This window comes from Meleagris gallopavo, chromosome 8 (genome assembly GCF_905368555.1).
Source record: "Meleagris gallopavo chromosome 8, MGAL_WU_HG_1.1, whole genome shotgun sequence".
Classification (NCBI taxonomy): domain Eukaryota; kingdom Metazoa; phylum Chordata; class Aves; order Galliformes; family Phasianidae; genus Meleagris; species Meleagris gallopavo.
The window spans coordinates 14,077,265-14,095,209 of NC_139411.1; the positions used below are offsets into that span (position 1 = coordinate 14,077,265).

A 17,945-nucleotide genomic window follows, 5' to 3' on the forward strand; every position below is an offset into this window, starting at 1 on the left:
GCTAGATACATTCATGATGATCCTCTTTATATTTTTCCTAGGATATTCACTGTGGACCCTAAAATTTCCGTGGATTTCAACACTTTATTTACCTATATTTTATTACCACTGTAAACATAATTATCACAGCATTTTCATGCTGAAATTGATAGATAGATTTTGTTACTTTCTTGTCAAGATGCTCATGTTCACTGTACTCAGTCATCACACCAACCCAGAGACTTATGACTGTGCTAGTCTATTAATAAAAGTCTATTACAGTATGTTGATGCTACTCCTCTCAAACATTATTAATGCAAGCCCTGCAGCAAGAGACATATTTTTAACTTGCAACAACACAACGAGGCCTATTTCATTACTATGATTAACCCTTGTACATCTTACTCAGACTGTCCATTCTGAACCATGAAGAACAATCTAAGTCTTTTCACTTGTTAGTTTTCATTGTCTTAAGAAGGCATTGATCACACAGCCTAAGTTTTCAAAAGCAATTGGTGATTTTCAGTACCTATGCTTAAGGCTAATTAAACTTTGAAAATATAAAGTGCAGATGATATTATGAAATGCTGAATAGCCACATTTTGAAAATAAAAAGATTATAAGTTAGCAATTCAGAAACAGAAAGACCCAAAACTAGTCACTGATTATTAAAATCTTGTGTTAGAGTTCAACTAGCAGCATGAGAGCTATTTCTCTAAATAGTACGAGATAGAGCAAAAACCAAAAAAACACCTTGAACATCGCTCGAATTCCTAAAAGCAATATGCTTGTGGCAGTGTATTTTTTAGATGCTTCTCTAGGACAAATTTTTTGCCTTCTTTCACTGGAGTTTTAGTCTCATTCAAAGCAATTCACATCAAAATGTACTGATGCTGCTGAAGTAGCCAAGTTATTAATAGCTGAGACACATTTGATTCTTCAGAGATCTGGAAAAAAACAACAACAAAAAACCCTGCCTGCAAGTGAGGTAGACAACAAATGGGTAAAGACATTGATCTTTTAATACCAACTAACTTATTTTGCAAGCAGCACTTGAAAAAGTCTGTAGTGACAGAAATGGCATAGTGACTTAATTAATCATAGTTTTAGAAGACCCCTCCTGAAAATGACCAAACTTCTGACTCAGGCCATCAAAATGCTTACAAAGCATTTCACTTTAAGCATGGGAGCAATGCCTTAAAGTTTTCTTTGATGATACTCACTTGTAGCAGTCCTGCATAAGCTTGTTTCACTGAGTATGAACAACCTTATAAAAAACCTACAAGGTAACTTATACATCAGTCTTTTCATTTGGATAACAACTCTCGTTCTCCAGAAAATCTAAGTTCAACAATCACAACAAGGATTACGAAGCTTAGATTCTCAGCTTGCAGAAACCACTGGTCCTCGACTGACTGTAACAGAGCCCACAACTCATTGAAGTCACAGCCTTGGGACCCTAAACATTGCTGTTAGTCCTAAGCTTTCAAAGACTGATGACTTGGAGCTGAATCAAAAAGGTCATGCTGGATTTAGTGGAACCAGTTTAAGGAGTTACCTTTCCCAGCTGTCTGCAGCTGTCCCTCACCAGCTGAAACAGAGCCACTGGAAAACAATATGGCCCAACCCTCATCATACAGCTCACAGCCAGTACGTTAATTTAACTGAAAATGGCCAACAAACTGTGACAGTTGATAAACTGGCACTTGTCCGCACATCCTGCCTCTGCTAATAGGGTGGAAACCTCTGGTAAAGTGGCTTGGATGGAGGGTACCCTTTCCTCCAACTCAACAAAAACCAATAGCATTTGTTTGCCAGAGCCCTGATCTCGTCAGAGTGGAACTGTACAGTGAAAGAAGAAACTGCATTTAACATTTTTGAAGGGAATGCAGAGGGAGTATTTTCTACATTTCATGAGGCAGTGAATGGGAAAGAAGTGGTATATATACAGTACTCCTTGTAATTTTAATTCACATTGCCCATTCTCAGTGAATAAATCTTGTTAAACCTTATCCTCTCAGAGACCATCTGGATGAAAACCATTCAGGAAACATCACCATTGGTACAAGAATTTAAATCTCACCATAAATCTCAGCATGTCAAAGCTAAGCATGCATGCCTTAAAGAAACTCTGCAGCTGTGACTTGCTCAGAGTTGTAGACATGTATGTGCAAATGGTGACTCCCAAGAAACAGATTGTTATGTTTCAGTAACTCTTAAAAACAAATGAAAGCAAATTCAAGGATTTTCTCATTTTCAGGTATCTTTATCTTTTTTTTTTTTTTAATGTAAAGGAAATGAAATCCTTTAATAAAATCCACATAAAATTTACTAGCTTGTAGTGTTAATACACTCTCAAATGATCCTCACCCTTGACCTTATCTTTCTCTGATTACTTGTCCTTCTCTTCCAAAGTACACTTGCTAATGTGGCAAGCTATGCTCACAATTGGAAATCATGATTACTTTGCTCTGTAATCTGATTGCCTGTATAGTTAGACACCTGCCTTTCTGGCAAATTTCTTTATGGTAACAGGGTATGAGCAGGCTGAGCTTTTAAATGCCATATACAGTCAAATAGCTTTGATGTAAGCTCAGTGAGAACACAACTCTTATCCAACAGTGGATATTTTTCCCTTTCTTCACCCTTAAGCCTAGTATAATTGTTTTTACAGAAAAGACTCTCACATTTGATAACCAATTAAAAAATATGAAAAAACACAAAGCAAGACTTGCAAGTCAGTCCATCCAGTATGTGAAAAACTGGATAAAGTAACTAGGAGACCTAATCCATGATCAATATTTTGACCAAGAAGATTATGGGGATGAATACAGATCTAGTGAAACAAAAAGGTGCTGTAAATTCACTTCATTTTCAATCACTTATTTCCCTAAAGGAACAAAATCTAAAATGTTTGGAAAATGACTAAAAAGATTCATATTTAGTAATTAAAAAAAAAAATTTCTAAAAAATTCAAAAGAAGCTTACTTGAAAATATTTTTCAAGTAAAAAATACATCTTTATGCACATTACAGGAAGAACATTACGTTTTCATTAAAGAAAAGAGTTTTATTTAACTGAAACAGAATTTTGTTCCATTTTCTGAATTCTAAAAAAAAAAAAAAAATCAGGTCAACTGCAGATCAACCCAAAATTATTGTTATATATACATATTTATTGCTAGAACTGACAGATAACAATCATCTACTTTTGCATAACAGAAGTAACTCAGGAAGCTGGGAATTGATTGCTTAGACATGCTACCAGATTTAGAAGAGAGTCTCATTGCCCCAAGAAATATTTGAGATATATCAACATACCACAGTTGACGAGTGAAATTTTCTCCAGTAGCTGTAAAAGTTTCTTGATGATTCAGCTGAGATCACTGGACCTCACTCCTGAATTAAGTATAGGTGATCCTGGCTTATTTTTTGCGAGCAACTTCAGTTCTGTGAAGCCACAAATCACCACCACAAAGAATTTAGCTGCCATCACAAAGCAGATTTGGTTCTGCTAACTCAGGTTCTGACTTGATCACCTATAGAAAAGAAGAGATCGATTATCCTTGGCAGTAATAGGTGCTACCCAGAACAGCAAAGACTTCATTGGCAGCTCACTCTGATTTGAAAGCATCCATCCTTTCCTCACAAGTGCAGAGATATTTGCTAAGAACTATCAGCCTCTCACTAGTGTTGTCTGGACCTCAGCAGATGAGCTACAGTACATGGTTGTCTACAAACCGTAGATTGAACTGATCATATCCCCTATAAAGGAAACATTTGCTAGCAAGCATGAAAGATGACCAGCAATGCTTTGGTGCCATGCAAGGTGAGGAGCTGAGGAAGGGGTACTGGTTTAGACTGATCCTACAGCTAACAGAAAAGGACACACAAGCTGACCTGCATGTTGGAGGTGCATATCACTTTCCAGCATCAACAGCAGAGCCTTGGGCAATCGGGTATCAGATGCCTCAATTATGTGCTTACAGTCAGGTTGCTGAAATCCAGGAGCAACTATAATGAACCTAAACTGGTTCATCCCATAGCTGCATCTTATAATACAAGTGGCATATACTTATGTTTCGGTGGAAGTGATAACAGTATAAAAGTTAGTATGTTGGATCTAAAGCTAGGACACTATTATTATTGCAGAAATCTGAATGGTTTGGTGTGTCTTTCAACTTCTATACTCCTATAGCTATACAAGGCTGCACAACTGGACAGATCATGTGAAATTATTTTCACTTTCCATGGAAGCTTCACTCAGAGTTAGCCACTACTGGAAGCAAGATAGCAAATCTGCTAAGCCAGCTTGCTCCTATACAGTAAATCAGTTGATCCTTCGGCAAATAGTGTATGTACTGATTTTTCAATACACAGTACAAGGAAAGGATGACTCAAACTGAGTTTCACAGGTGAAGTTCAGATGCATTCAAGCCCCCTCGATATTCCCATATGCTTGATTCAAGTTCAAACATTTAATTATCATCTCTAAACAAAAGCTTCCAATGAAGAAACAGAGGAGAGAGGATTGTGAACTCTGCTTTCCTGCACTACAGACTTGAGCACTGTTGTTGCTTTATATATATATATATATATATATATATATATATATATATATATAATCTGTCATTTGTACTTTTTCATACTAAAGGTGACAGTCTAATTCACGTATGACCAACACCCATAAATCATGTTGGGGAGAGGAAATATTCATAAATCCATATCAAACAGCACCCAAATTATGACAAATGACATGGCAGTCATAAAATTGCACAAGCACAACTCACCAAGTCATTAATTTCATGGCCGTGGAAAATAAACAGACACGTTTTTTTCGCAGCCCTAATAAATTTTAAAAAACTCAAAGAATGGTCCATCTGCTTCGAATAATTTTTAATTTCCTATTCTGTCTCGTTCCCATTAGCTATTCCACTGAGATATTTGCTAAATTCTTTCATTTGCCTCCTCCCATCTGTATTCAATTACTCTATTCCCAAATAGAGTTAGTTTTTCTTTCTCCTAAGCACAGTACAAAATATCCCCACCTGTACCTTAAAGCAAATGTTATGTGTGTTTTATTATCTGTTAGACTCTATGAGTCATTCTAACTCGATTGCCTGTGCTGAAAGACTTGGAGGGCAATCTGATTTTGATGTTTTCTGGCTTTGGTGAAAAACACCTGCCTGATTCTCATAGCTAATCTATTAACTTGGTAAATGCCTCAACAGATGTTCTAGAATCAGCTAGGGATCAGGGTCTGTCCTCGTGACAGCGTCCGCTTGTAAGCTTGAAATATTTAAATGTTCAGAGATCAGAGGCCAATGATGTGTTTTGGGTACAAGCTTTCACTAAATCATATTTTTTCAGGCAGTCCCTGGAGTGCAATCCACATACAATAAGTGGCTGGAGCGTTCTGACTGAGCAGGCCAACAATATAGGCCTCCTTGAACTTTGAAGGGACATGAATTTCAAGGCTGGATTGGCTTCTTTTAATGAAAAATGGAACAAATTTTTGACTGCAATGAAGTCGTTCCCTTTTAAGCTACACGTTTTTTTCCAGTTCCTTTCCTTTCTTCCTAATGAAACCCATTAAGAAAGTATAAACCTTGGCTTTGAGACCTGTCTTTCCAAGGATAACTTAATGTCTCTGAGGAACCTGTTCTAAGCTGTCATCCTCTGTTTGGGTCAACACTGCTCTGCATGATTCACTTACTGTGTGCCTGATGCTCCACCTTGTTATGCTGGTTTTAAGCCAGGGCTGTTCTACTGACTTAAAACCATTCCACTCTATAGCAGCCTCTCAGACTCCACAGACTGGCTAGGACTGCTGGACCAGACCAATCCCTTGAGAAGGCTTTATTTCTCCATTGGAAGGGTGGGATAGATGCATGACATCAGTGGCAAGGCCATGTGAATTCCCATTTTGCAGGTCAAGGCACTTTTCTAATCAAGTAGTACCATCAGAGAAACACAGTGAGAACACAAAGGCTCAGAACATGGCAATAGCTGTCCCCTCTGCTTTCCAAAATAGTGACTTGTCAATCAAAGCTGGACCTGAAAGACTAAAAGAATTTATTAGTTTTGTGAGATTTTGTACAATCTTGTTTCTTTTAAGAAGTGCTCAGATTAGTTAGAAAATGCTTCAACATAATTAATTTGAAATGGCTGCAAGTTTCCCCTGCAAAAATTTTCTCAGTGAGATCACATGAACATCAGAACAATTAGAAATCAGAACATCTTCCTCTGATCTTTGCTTACCACTTGACTCTGATCACTTTGCTTGCCCTTTGTTTACCTCCACTTCTTCATCTGCTAAATCAGCTTTATCATCGCAAACTTACTTTGGTGTTTTGAAGCTTAATTAGTTAATGTTTGTAAAGTGTTTTGAGATCAATACAGTATTATTACTGATGTATTCAAAATCTCATCACTGCTGCTATTTGCTCTTGGATGCTTGACAAGGCGGCTCTCACTGTTCCACATCTTCAGTGATCCTCAGAAGCAGCTTTGCTGTTAGAGCTCTCATATGAGCGATCAGCAGATGGAGTTGGAGGAGTGAAAGGAAAATGACTGATTCAAATGGTTATTGCTATTACACATTCTGCTGTCTCAATGACAAAACAGAAAACATGAAGGGAAGGTTAATAACAATTACTTAAGCGTTTAAAGGAAGATACTGAAAGCGCAGTGAACAACATGTTGTATCTGAAATTACTGTTATTTTTAAAAGTATCTCTGGAAGTGCAGCCACTTGTGTTAGACTTCAAGTCTGACAGGCATTGGAGAAAGGGTCCAAATGTGAGATGAAAATTTGTTAGAGAAGAAAGGATCACTGGAAATGGAGTTCCCATCTGGACCTTTGGTAAGTACCTCAGTACCTTCACTAAGAAGGAAAAGGAGATTTTTCTGTTAGTAAACAAGCGTGGAGGAATTGATGATAGCTCACCAGGTGAGAATGGTTTCTTCCTTTGTTTTACAGGCTGTATCTCTAACGAAATGAAAATCCTCTCCTGTCTCTGAGGGACTAAAAAATGGAACTGGCTGCTGGAAAGATGTAATAACAAAGTTTGACTTTAAAGAACAACTTCTGCAGAATATTCTTTATTGACAGATGTGTTCATAGACATTTTCAAAGTGGTATGTTTTTTAACATATACATTTTTATTGAAGTGGAGTCACATGCTGGCCCTGACCTACTGGCACAAATGAGGACTTGACCTGATAAACTAGCTATGGATTGTGCTTGCAAGAAAACCACTCAGGACAAAGGTGAGCTAACAAAATTGACTTTAAGACATATATTCCTATTCACATAGAAAATCTGACACCAGACATAGTAGTAGTTTGATCAGTACATGTTCCAGAGGAACTAAACATGGCAAATAAAAACTTAAAAAAAAAAAAAAAAATTATAACCTGGTGCAAAACTCAAAATTGTCCCTGGACTCAAGCACATTTACATTCTTACAGTCCTCTTCTGCACAGACCAGATTTTGATTTAGGCCTCTTTCTTACATAGCATATTTTAAAAAATCTTTACCTGTATTCTGCACCTTTTTTCTTTAGTAAACACTTGGAAAAGGCTATCTTCAGGAATGAGACAGGGAATAGAACATATTTTTCAGACTAGATGCAGCTCCATTGGCACAAGCTGAGTTACATTTGTAGCTCCTTTAATAGAAATAGGGATACACAACTTGTAAATGGAGATTAATTAAATAAGATGTTATTATAGATGTCCACAGCAGAGGGTGCTAAGATTAAAGAGAACTGACCATAGAGTTAAGATCTGGGGCAAAGGGAGCAGATTCACAGCAAGTAGTAAATGGAAGTTGGTTCATTAGTCGCTCTATAAAGGCATCATTTGATTCTTCCTTAATGCTATGTCCCTTTTTTTCTTCAATTCAGACTTTTCATAAGGAAGGAGGCACAACACCACAGCAGAAAAAATGACCCTTGGTTTCTTGCATCAATAACGTTTTCTCAAAAATTAGATTTAGCACACATGCTTCTAAAAACAAACTATATCAAACAAATAAGATGACAATTAGTGCTCTCCTACACTATGCCTTTTTTTTAACCCCAGAATTATTTTAATCAGTCTTAAGAAGATACATTTATCTCATGCCAAAACCAACTTAAAGTAAGAAAGAGCAGTAAATTCAGAAATATTTCTGTCAATGAAACTGGCTGTTACTTAAATGAAATTGAAGTATCTTACTGATAGCTTAGATTCCATTGTGTTTCAGTGAAAACACATCCTTAAGTTTAGTGTTGCATAAAAACATTATTACATTAAGCTTGTTATTTGAAAACAAACAAACTGTTTCAGAAATATTCTGCTACCAGAGACGTGTTTGACTTCATCTCTGCAGAGATGACTGAACATCTAATTAAAGCTCTCTGTCTCTATACCTATCTTCCGATTGGTTTTCACAGACTTAAGTTTGATTGTGGGGCAGTGTAAAGTAAAAAGAAGGGAACAGGCAAGAGATGAAACACCAACAGCTCTAATTTATGTGTCTGAGGACCTGGAAAGCTTGCATGTTTGAGAAGGATTACCAGGTCTTTGGCTAGTGATTCCTGCTGAACTCGGAGCAGGAACAAATGAAAATTTTTAGACTTTGATGAAGCACAGTGTCTTCTATCAGCAATTCACAATCTTCCCCACAGAAATTTCTTCCCAATTTCTCTATTTCTTCACTCACCTCTGCAGAGGTCAGAATTCTTTTCAAGTAGCCCAAGAACAGAGTTCGGTGTTCTCTTTTTGAGACATCTTGGAAGCTGTCATCCTCAGAATCAGCTCTTGGATGATGAAACCTGAACAGAAACCAAAAAAAAGGCCCACCACTTAGGTTCAGCAAGGCAAGTAAAGGCTTTACAGATGTCGTCCATGTAGTCTCTACACTGGACTTTTCATTAACAGTAAATTCAATGCAAGCATCAAACAAACAGCTGATGAAACTAGTTTGCTTTATCAAAAACAAATAAAAACAAAAAGTTGCTTGCTGGCCTTGATATCAGGGAACTCCTAATTTACACCAGAATGAGCAGAAAAGGTGCTGGGGTCAGAATAAACAAGTCAGTGCTTCTGCTTAAAAACACAGGGCACTCACACCAGGGACAGGCAGAGGGAAAGGGGAAGACTGAAATACTGACTGTCACTGAAAAAAAGCACATGCACACCATGGCTAGGAATTCAGGTGCAGACACTGAGGAAGTTCCACATGAAATCCATTTATTTCAGTGTTAGGAGACTTAACAGGTGTTGAGTTTGTTGGTATTTTGGAGGATCTGAACTTCACCATTTTGACAAACTGTAACATTTTTATGCCCAATGACCCAGGTTCAAATTGTATGGTAAGATGAAAGGAATCCGGTTACTAAGGATAAGCCAAAAAGAGAAGTATATCAATGCTAGAGTAGAGCATACAGACAATAAGTCTTCAAGGCAGATTTCCCGCTTCAAGGCATCATAATACTGAGATTCACTTAGCCACTATTCAATTACATATTCTTTTTCCCCTCCAAATTACCACTCTTCGGTGAGTATTCACACCTAGTGAAAGTGAAGACAAGTAGTAAATAAAATGTAATGAAACTTGTTTTACATCTCTTTTCATCCTCTGTGCAGCTTCCTTAACCTTAAAATTGAGAGGAACAAACACCAGGTTTTTTCTTTAGACAATGAAAAAAGATATGCATCAAATGACAATTCTGCAGGAGAGAAAAGTCTGAAAGAAAGAAACCCATAAAAGGAAATGCACCACATTCTTCCACCCTCTACCCCAATAAATCCAATTAAACTTGCCAAGACACACACACATGTCGTCAATCATTCCAGAGTCTATCCTCCCTATCAATATTTCAGCAGCATTTCACTCTCTTCTCAGGAGTAAGCACACTCCACACAGCATGCACTCATTGTTCCCCATGCTCCTTCTTTGCCCCTTTCAATCAACAAACCACATTTACTTCTTTCCCGCACCTTAATGCTGCACCAAGCTAGCTGGTTAGTTGCATAGCAGAATTTTCTTGCGCACCATTGATGGCTTGCACTTACATATTTATAAACAGGAAAATACAAGGTGCAAAATGTGTCTGTGAACAGACACAAGGACACTGACACATGTGAATTGGGTCCATGCTTATAAAACAGGTATTTTATTGGGAAATCCTGATTTCCAATTCTGATGACCTCAGAGACAGCCTCATTTTAAAGAGCATAAGAAAAACAGACAAAAAGCAAAATGTCTCATAATATATAAGATCCAAATGTACTCCAGGGACCTTATGTATTGACACAGGCACTCTCAAAGCCTGCCTTAGTAACTGTACCATTTTCAAAATAACCTCAGTAAATGGGACTTCTCTTCCTGTACAGGTTGTAGGGTCCTAGTTCCCAACAGAACTAAGTTTCCCTAGCTGAAAAAGGGAGACTTCTGATGACTTTTTTATTTTATACATCTTGTACAGGATTTTGTGTGTTCACAAATGTGCCCTTTTATCATGAACATATGCAGTAACTCATTTTCAGAGATGAGGCTTACTTTGGAAGCACTGAAAGATTATAACCATATCTTGTGCCAGTACAATAATAGGTCTGTCAGCTTTCTCTTTGGATTCTTTCAATGTCACCAAGGGAAATGTATAGAAACCTAATCTGATGGAGGATTTAACTGACTTGGTTGTACTGCCTTTACTGACATTACATGCAGTGACCTAACGTCGCTTCAGAAGAATGACCAGGCTTTCAAGCAAGTGGTAACTATTCCAGCTGAGCAATGTCAGTTGGAATTTTACCCTCTTCCTAGCATTCCCATGTCCTTCAGTGTCCTCCCATGTCCCCCAGTTACATTTCACTCCAATTCTGAGTAGATTCCTGGCTGGAAGGTTACAATATTTTTCTTTTCATCTGAAAAGCATAAAGAGCAGACATTTCAGCCTAATATCCATACAAGATGACTGGATTGCACAAATGAAATGGCACTAAAATATACACGCCAAAGGCCACTATGGATGTTTGTATGACCACCAGGCAATAGAGACCAGTTATTAAATTGTTTCCAGTTCTGAATATATACGAATATATTCTAGTGATCAGTCTTTACTCTCCCTCAATTGTAAACAGGAACTGGGAGGGAAAAAAAAAAAAAAAAAAAAAAAAAGGTTAAATATTTTTCTTTTTCTCCTTCACAGAGAAGATTTTAATCTTTCTTAAGTAAAAGCCACTGACTGAGCTCAAATTTATGGGTTCTAGAAGTCCCATCTCCCCTCAAATGCACTCCTAAATAGCATCTCTGGAAGTATCTGCCTTAACTCTCTAATAAAACTTCCAACACTTTGAAAAAAAAAAAAAAGTTAATATCAAGGTTTTTGTGGTTAAAAAAAAAAAAAGAGATGATGAATCATGGTTTAAATATGTCCTTTAGCCAGAATCCATGTAAGGATTAATTTTTTAACCTTGAGTTTCATGAATTTATCGGAGAATGCTTAGCATCCATAAGTAGGACAGAATTAATCTAGATAGTAATAATTTCACCTTCCATCAAGTGAGAATGGCCAAGCATCCTCCTCTGGAATATTTTATTCTGTTTCCTACTGTTGAGACCTATCCCACAGTCCTCTGGAGTGTGGATGGCCAACTACATGTACAGCATTACAGCTTTCCCAGAAAACAGAAGCCCTATTAGTCCCTTCAGAGCTAACTGAGATTAAAAGAACCTACACAAATAAACTTGTTCAGATCGCTCCCTACTTCTTTTAACATTCTCACTAGGAATCCACTCTTCAGACCCCAAATTCTTATCTTCAAAGTTGGATTCTGAACTTCAGAAGCAATTATCCACAACAGCAGAAAGGGAGCTGTATAAGCTAGGTGAAAAAGGAAAAAATCTCACTCTGCAAAGTTCCGGCTTTAACACAGACATGAATGCTTTGAGAACCAACATCTCTGGATGCATTGTCCAGAAACTGTTTCTTCCCTAAACCTTTTAGTTTTTTCTACTTCCTTATCTCTTTGAAGAACTTTCCTGCACGAGGTAGAAATCCAGGGGTTGAGGTTACAGAGGATAAGAAAGAGGAAAAAAAAAGGAAAACAGATGAGTGTTCATCCCTTAGGTGATAACTTGTCCCAGAAATAATTAGTATTTATGCCTATTTGTAACAAAGTTAACTGCCAAATGAATACAAACACTCCTTTTTGTAAATATCCCAACAAGGATGAACCAAAGTGAAAGGGAACTTCTGAACTGGGCACAACAAAATTTGGCCATGAGATACCTGCAATATACTGACCACAATATGATCTGCTTCGTAAATTTGGTGAGCAAAGTATAATTTCCTTAGAAACTGGGATATGACTTTATGACTGAAGTCACAGTTGTACTGGCATGTAGCCCAAGTGCCAGCTCACTTATCCTTGGCAGCACAAACCCAGCTGACTGGAGGATTGCCTGCAGGCTTTCAGAGCACTAGCAATCATCAAATGACTCCAGCACAGCCTTTTCAGAAAAAGGTTTGACATGGACTAATGCTGTGAGCCACCCCATAGGTGGGTTTATGTGTAGTGTTTGTGGGCAAAAAAGACCTGAAGAGCATCAAAGAATGTAATTGGCAAAGTGCTGACGTGATTCAAGTAAGGAAATTACAATTTTCCCTCAACCATGCTTTTGGTAAGAGGTCACTTGATTTAGAGTGCTACATCTTGTGCACTTCTCATCTTGCGAACACAACAAGGCAAAGCTCACAGAGTGTGAATAATTAAAACACTAACTACATGTTTATCTCTGTATTCATCTGATGGTAGAAACCCTCTGCATGCACACAACAATTCTGACTGTCATTTATGTTCAGATCACTTGCATTCTACTGAGCTAGTGGTGTTAAGAGGTAAAGTCACAGGTGAAAAGAGTAAAGCTCCCCCTGTTTATGCTGGAAAGAAACACAAGCACAAAAGCACTCAGCAGGATAGACCTTGCCTTGCAGAAATCTTGCATTCTAACATTTGCTGCAATGTCTGCTCATAGTTATGTGGACTGAAACAGAGATAGGCAAAAAAAAAAAAGGGTGTTTACAATCAGCACCTTGAAGAGGAGACTGTGTTCTGCCTTCCAACTCTTCTCTGCAATTTAGAAAAGCTATCTTTCCAGACCTTGACTTCATTAGTTTCTGTTTGAATCTCACAGCCTTGAACATAAAACATGGACTTGGAATCCCATTTTTCAGAAACAAAGAAGAGCTGCAAACTTTTCCAATGCATTCCAATGCAAAAACTACCTACTCTTTTCCCTTCTAATCCAACAGTGTAGGTTTTAGGTCCCAACTTGAATCTGTGTTCTGAGAAAGCCTATTAGAGTTAATACAGTGAAGAGGTACATGAACACGTAACCTGTGAATCTGGGTGAGTTTAGATACAAGCAAGCCTAGAACTGGTCAATAATCTAAATGCCAAGCAGCACTTTTGGTACTTTCAGTTTTGAAAACATTAATATAAATAAATTGTATGTGTTGTCAGGGCTGGAATGCAGACAAATTTATTTATTTATTTATTTTTCTTGAGAATCTGAATTGTTTATCACTGAAACCACTTATTGCAATTGCTTTGTTATTTAATTTAGTCTTCTCCACTGAGCTTCAGATACTACCATCCTCTCTATGCTTCCATTACTTTTTTGTGCACTCATTTTTCACTAGCTGCACTGTCAGTATTTTGAAGCTCTGAGCTCAACTGTTATCAGTACCAGCTACATGCTTCACATTCTCCTTAGTAGAAGGTGCACAGATTCCCCTCACACAGATTTATCCTTTTTGTTTTTCCTGCTCCTTGTCACACCACTCAGTACCTGAATCATCACTCTCACTCCTGCTATTTATAGCAGTCAGAATATGAGCAACAGTTGCATGTCTCACAGGAAGCAGTCAGCTTCCCCACTGCTAATAGACCTTGAATTCACAAGGCAATGTATCCCTCCTCCAATGATTAAATTAAATTGAAACTGATTTCTGACACAACAGCTGGACAAGCTGAAATTTCCTGAATGAACCTTTCTTTCACTTCCTTCCATTTTCTACTACTGTTGTTCAAACGAGGTGCAGTTAGAAGAGTGTGCTTCCTGATAAGTCATGATGACTTCTTCATCAGATTTTGGATTTTTAAGTCACACAGCAAGCTATCCCAAACTTGTGGGCATCAATTGAGATGCCGGGAAAAGACCTTGATGCCCTTTTGAAGATGAACATTGGAGAGATGTGAAAACGTTCGCTTGTGCTACAAAGGCTGTCCCTGGAAATGCCGCACTTCACTGCTCTCAGCCTCAGAGCAACTAATATGATTTTAGAAATTAAGTGAAACAGTAAAATGGGATTCAAACTTTTTCAGTGTTAAAAGGTTTGGATGACAATTTCATACTTGAACCTAACTTGGTATTTCCCCTTCAAGAGTATGTGAAGACAGATCAGGGTTAGAACAGGAGATTCTGAGTAGGATTCAAAAGACCAGATGCAGGCTGTGTCTGACCTTTCCATTATGTGGGAGTTCAGATCAAATATGTAATTTCAAAGTTGTCTCTGGCTGATTCCCTTTCTAGAGGTAAACTGGCTTTTCAAGAAGGTTTTCTGGAACGGATTAAGTTAAATTCACGTGTATTGCTACTAGCATGAGAAGATGGAAGATAACTAGAGAATAGACCACTAAACTGGGGACTATAGCCATCAGCCAAGAGGCTGAGAGGGCTAGGTATCAGTCTCCAGCACAATCCTTTCTGTTAGCTTTCCGATGATGCTTTGTTTAACATCAAGTCACACAATAACCCCCTCCGTTTCTTACCAATCCAAACACTGGACTATTTAAGTTCTCTGCTAGGCATCTTTTAAAGACATAATACTATTTCAGTCATGTGAATAGTTTTCTTCCTGCAGTGAAAGATTGCAAAGCAAGATCAAATAAAGAAATCAACACAAAGTAGGAAATGGAGATTAAATACCAGACTTACCAAATACCTTGATGGAATATCACAGAAGTCTGGTCTGCATCCTAAAACTGGCCCAGGTGCTAAGGGTGTTCAGTCCAACATTTTCAAGGAGATCTACCAAGCAGCATCAACATTCTTCCAGCAGAAAGACATCAGCCAGCCCACATGACAGGAAAAAAATTCCTCTATTTACTCCTCCCCAGAACATCCACAACAAGAGAAACACTGAAGGAGCCCATTCCAGGGGCTACACTATAAATCCTCCTGTGGAGTCCTGGAGGACTCTCTTCCAAAGGCTGTAGATACCTCACGATGGAAAGAAGGAGAAACAGCAATTCTGATGTTATTTGCACCCTTTGAGTGAAAAACAGCTCCCACAGCTGAGATTTGATGGCCAAGAGGTAAATGGCAACCCTTAAGCCAATCAAATTTGGAACTAAGTGCATGTTGCATGCTGAAGGGAATCAGGGACTGAACCAGGACTGAGAGCTGCCACACGGCCCCTGGTGCCACTTGCTGATTGTGAATTGCGGTGGGTGTTACAAATGGGAGCTCTGCTTCTGAAAATCCATTCCACGGATGGTTTCTCCCTCTTCTGATAAAGCTATTTCTGTGGCTGTCCAGTGGTGTTATTCAGGCACAAACCCTTTGGAGGATGCCAAGTCTCCCTTGCCGGCTAGCAGAAAACAAGTTCTATTGTCTGCTTGTTCAGTTTGCATCTAGGCCAGCAACAAACCCATCTAGACTGTTGGTGTGGGTTTCTGCTCTTGCCTCTAAATAATCTACTTTCTTGCCCCTGAAATGAATATATATATATACATATATATTCATAGATATAAATACATATACACATTATATGTTCATTATGTACATATGTATATTTTCATGCTAATGAGACAAAATCTTGAGATACATCTGCATATAACATTTCAAATGACCCAAACTCCATAACTTCCAGCCAGCAAGCCAGTTTAGTAGTAGTTACTCATCCAGTTACACAAAACCATTCAGGTCAAGAGCTGCTGGGATTTATTGCGGAGGAAAATGTTTAAGGCTCTCCAGAACTAAAACAAACCAAGTCACAGTTTCTGAAACAGAATCATGTTCCCAAGCTGTAACAGTAACAGTTATTACCACTGGGTGAATCAGCCTTCAGGATTTGTAGTTTATGATAACAGCAATAAGAAAAGCCAAATACATGTGAAATAGAGTTAAATTTACATCAGAAACAAAGGCTGTCACACAAAAGGGAAAGTTGGCTGAAACATGCATTGGACACCTATGGAGAGATAGAGCAAGCTTTTGATCAGGACAAAGGAGCAGCACTCAGCAAGGGGAAGGTTTTAATTCTAGCTTTACTGTGCATTTCCTACAGTACACGGAATAAATGACCTTCATTCTCTCTTTATTTCCCCAGTGGTGTCACAGGATGATTGAGACTGCACCACTTGAGAAGACATTAATATCCTGAAATGATGGACAAAGATCAAGGTATTGCTCTTCCCATTGTTGCAGATAATCCAAACTTTGGATATGTTTCTCTCTCCCTCACACACACAATTTCTTCTCATAAGCAAGATATTTTAAGCTTGTTTTGTCAGAGATAAGCCATGTTAATTAGACTTAGCAATGGCATCAACATATTGAGTTGAGATACGCTGGAGTTTGGCTATAGCCAACGGACAAGCTAATGGAGACAGCAAATAGGCCACAGATCTTTTATTTTCCACAGTGCTCACTCACATATACACAAATGCGAGCAGCTAGTACAATTAATACTTCATGCACTATACAAACTGGAAAGACAAATTTAGCTGCTGCAGTTAAAAGTTACAAATAAAATTACAAATTTCAGGTATGAGGTGTGACTTTTATGATTTTACATAGCACGCAGATGTTATTACTGGGTTTGCCATTTCCATCTTCTGATTTACAAAGCCTGAAACCTCCCAGTGATGGTTTTTGACCTGTGTGAAGCAAAGAAATGGCCAGTTTGCCATTTCAAAATCATGGCTGCAATTTCCTAGGTAAGTGAGGGCTATGCCCTGTGACCAGTTGAGAACTTCTTAATAACATTTCAGTCAACCAAAAGCATTCTTCAGCAGCTGCCCAGCAAAGAGAGTGACAAGGAAGAGTATTCAGTCTCCAGCTAAGCTCAGCTGTTCCACAACGCACAATTTTCTGTCATGACAGACATATCGGGTCTATTCCTGAGTTATAAATGAAACCACTGTGTGAGAAAATCCCAAACATCCCACAGAAGTACCTCAGCCCTGCAAAACCCTCCAAAGCAGAGGATACCAAAGATGCCTGTCACATGGCCTATACATTTACATTATGAATATTAAAAGAGATGATGAACCTCGTAACCTCACACTTCATCTGGAAAGAAAATGTGCAATTTTGTTTAAAAAACATATCATTACTTCTCTGGCAAGAGCTACCTCAAGAGTTCTTTCTTTAAAAGAGCAAACCCAAATCAGTGCAGAGGTCAAGCGTATTTTGCATTATTTGCTCATGTTCTTAAGAACAAACACATAGACATCTGCCCTATGTCGAAGCAGACTCAAACAGTGCTTTGACCGCATTCACTTCCAGAACTCACTGCAGACTTGCACAACTTGCCTTTCTTGGCATGTGATTAGATCCTTATACTAGTGTCCAAAGATGCACTCAGCACATTCTTTGTTAACTTCCATAGAATTTCTGCATAATAAAGTAATGTAATACATGCTTATTTGAAGCTGAAGAACTAACACATTCTGGAAAACAATTTTCAGACCAAAGGAAAAAAAAGCATTGTATTAAAACATCTGCCACAAGCATGTCTTTCTGTTGCAAAGGTATGATCTTGTGACATAAGGGCAACATGAGCCAACTTGAAAAGGAACTTAAGTGTAGCAGCAGTAAGGACACCGCACAAAAATCTAACTTTCTATAATATCAAAACATCCACATTTATATATTGTAACGCAAAATGCAACATTAAATC

The 17,945-nt window shown here is 38.1% G+C and overlaps 1 protein-coding gene across 1 annotated transcript in view; it reads right to left on the reverse strand.

Annotated features, from left to right (window-relative positions):
• Positions 1–17,945, reverse strand: part of LOC104911947 (uncharacterized) — a 183,271-nt gene that overhangs the window by 118,887 nt on the left and 46,439 nt on the right. The window contains exons 5-9 of the mRNA XM_085230204.1: positions 8,690–8,801; positions 7,522–7,652; positions 6,928–7,025; positions 5,695–6,043; positions 3,300–3,517 (exon numbers count right to left, since the gene is read on the reverse strand). The gene's annotated coding sequence lies outside the window, so the exon portion shown is untranslated. The remainder of the gene's footprint in view (positions 1–3,299; positions 3,518–5,694; positions 6,044–6,927; positions 7,026–7,521; positions 7,653–8,689; positions 8,802–17,945) is intronic.